General features: G+C 38.8%; 1 long non-coding RNA gene across 2 annotated transcripts in view; it reads left to right on the top strand.

The window, feature by feature from the left end:
- The window catches only part of LOC110262959, a 4,639-nt gene continuing 3,474 nt past the window's right edge, over positions 1,915-3,079 (top strand). For both annotated transcript variants that reach the window (XR_002347971.1, XR_002347972.1), the window contains exons 1-3: positions 1,915-1,928; positions 2,000-2,081; positions 2,194-2,308. This is a non-coding gene — a long non-coding RNA (uncharacterized LOC110262959). The remainder of the gene's footprint in view (positions 1,929-1,999; positions 2,082-2,193; positions 2,309-3,079) is intronic.

The raw sequence follows: 3,079 nt of genomic DNA, 5'->3' as shown, positions 1-3,079 counted from the left end.
CTTTACAGCCAGCCAGGCTTCACATGCTTCATGAAACACTAGAATTCATTCTTAAAAATTCTGAAGAAAAATATATTTTTGAAAACATTTTTATTTTAAGATTATTTTTTTTTCGAAAACAGGTGAGAAAATTTTGAAATATTTTTTGAAAAATTTTTTTTGAAAAGAAAACGAAAAGAAAATTACCTAATCTGAGCAACAAGATGAACCGTCAGTTGTCCAAACTCGAACAATCCCCGGCAACGGCGCCAAAAACTTGGTACGCGAAATTGTTACTCAGGTTGTGAATTATTGTTCGAAATTGATTCCCTGGGGATGGCACCAAAAACGGATGCACAAAACCATGGTCTAAACGTCTCTTCACAACTTCGCATAACTGACCAGCAAGTGCACTGGGTCGTCCAAGTAATACCTTACGTGAGTAAGGGTCGAATCCCACGGAGATTGTTGGTATGAAGCAAGCTAAGGTCACCTTGTAAATCTCAGTCAGGAAGATATAAAATAGTAATGGGGTTTTCGAAAATAAGTAATAAAAGAAGGATAGAAATACTTATGTAAATCATTGGTGAGAATTTCAGATAAGCGTATGGAGATGCAATCGTTCCTCTGAACCTCTGCTTTCCTGCTATCTTCATCCAATCAGTCTTACTCCTTTCTATGGCTGGCTTTATGCAAGGGCATCACCGTTGTCAGTGGCTACATCCCCTCCTCTTGTGAAAATGGTCCAAGATGCCCTATCACGGCACGGCTAATCATCTGAGGTTCCCGATCATGCTGGAATAGGATTCACCCTCCTTTTGCGTCTGTCACTACGCCAAGCACTCGCGAGTTTGAAGCTCGTCACAGTCATTCAATCATTGAATCCTACTCGGAATACCACAGACAAGATTTAGACTTTCCGGATTCTCTTGAATGCCGCCATCATTCTAGCTTACACCACGAAGATTCCGATTAAGAGATCTAAGAGATACTCATTCAATCTAATGTAGAACGGAAGTGGTTGTCAGGCACGCGTTCATAGGGAATGATGATGATTGTCACGTTCATCACATTCAGATTGAAGTGCGAATGAATATCTTAGAAGCGAAATAAGATGAATTGAATAGAAAACAGTAGTACTTTGCATTAATCTTTGAGGAACAGCAGAGCTCCACATCTTAATCTATGGAGTGCAGAAACTCTACCGTTGAAAATACATAAGTGAAAGGTCCAGGCATGGCCGAGATGGCCAGCCCCCATGATCTAAGAACTAGGCGTCCAGAGATGTCTAATACAATAGTAAAAGGTCCTATTTATAATAAACTAGCTACTAGGGTTTACAAAAGTAAGTAATTGATGCATAAATCCACTTCCGGGGCCCACTTGGTGTGTGCTTGGGTTGAGCTTGAAGTCTACACATAGAGAGGTCATTCTTGGAGTTGAACGCCAGCTTTTGTGCCAGTTTGGGCGTTGAACTCCACTTTGCAACTTGTTTCTGGCGCTGGACGCCAGAATTGGGCAGAGAGCTGGTGTTGAACGCCAGTTTGCGTCATCTAAACTCGGGCAAAGTATAGACTATTATATATTGCTGGAAAGCCCTGGATGTCTACTTTCTAACGCAATTGGAAGCGCGCCATATTGAGTTGTAGCTCCAGAAAATCCATTTTGAATGCAGGGAGGTCAGAATCCAACAGCATCAGCAGTCCTTCTTCAACCTCTAAATCTGATTTTTGCTCAAGTCCCTCAATTTTAGCCAGAAAATACCTGAAATCACAGAAAAACACACAAACTCATAGTAAAGTCCAGAAATGTGAATTTAACATAAAAACTAATGAAAACATCCCTAAAAGTAACTAGATCCTACTAAAAACATACTAAAAACAATGCCAAAAAGCGTATAAATTATCCGCTCATCAGCCGCCGTGCCGAGTTGCTGGAGAACTCTTCCGGTAAGGGTTTTATTTGAGGTTTCTGCCTTTTTTGATTTCAAGAAGGTTTTAATGTTGCGCAGTTTTTATAGTTGATCCACCGGAGCTTCTGGCCACCGCCGGAGCTGCTGCCGGGCTGGTTCGAAATCCCAGCTGCTTCGTGTTAAAATTCCGGTAAGAGATTATATTTCGAAAGCCCTACGTTAGTATCTCGTACGTGTATTAAAGCCTATACGTTATTAATGTTCCTAGACTTTAGTAACTGAGGTTGCTTGTTGTAAATTAGAGCTGTTTATGCTGCTGCGAAAATGTGTGGGGCTGTGCTTTGAAGCTGCCTTTGATTTCGAGTTGAGGCGAAAAGAACTTATGAGGCGTTTGGGTTATGGAATTTGCGTTTTGAGGTAGGGGCGCTTTCCAAAAACTATGTTTTGTGTATTGGAATTATTACATATGGATACTGGTGCGAGATATTGTGTATTTGGTGATTGTATCTGCCTTATGTATTATTTGATTGACTCGAATGACTATGGATGTTGGTTTGGCTGAATTGTTGTGTGGCTTTGTGAAATGTAATGTCTGAAGTTGATTCTTTAAAGATTTGAAATATGAATTTAATCCGTTGAGGATTGGTTTGAATTGAGTCAATTATTTTGATGATGTGAAAGATAGAATACTCTTGAAATTCAGCCTGGGTTGCTTTAATTGATTTGGTTTTAATAAATGATTTATTACTGAACCGATTTTTTTAAAGCTTTAGAAATGAGTTAAATCGGTTGATATTGAGTTGATTTTGAAATGGTTTTCTTGAGATATGCCACTGAGGCGACGGTTGGATTTAGCTTGCTTTGAATTGATTTCTGGTTTTGAGCTGTTGAAAAGGAATGAGAAACGGTTTAGTTGGGACCCGAACCGGGTGGCAAAAGTCCAAGTTTTAGGGGAGGTGCTGCCGAAATTTCTACAAAATCCTAGTCTTGTTTAAAAAGTTATTTAAAAAGGATTGGATTTGAGAAGTTGTATTATTTGATTTATTAAGAGAATATTTATATTTTCAAGCTTAATTTATTTAGTGAACTTTATGCCTTGAGTTTGACTTATTTAGAAATGAACTATTTTTACCGTTTGAATCACTGAAGGAAAGAATGATGCTCTAATATTGATTTCAATATAAGAAT

The sequence above is a fragment of the Arachis ipaensis genome, chromosome B05 (genome assembly GCF_000816755.2).
Source record: "Arachis ipaensis cultivar K30076 chromosome B05, Araip1.1, whole genome shotgun sequence".
Classification (NCBI taxonomy): Eukaryota; Viridiplantae; Streptophyta; class Magnoliopsida; order Fabales; family Fabaceae; genus Arachis; species Arachis ipaensis.
Note: the sequence above shows the minus strand (reverse complement) of the source record. Positions and strands in the feature narration are given on the sequence as shown.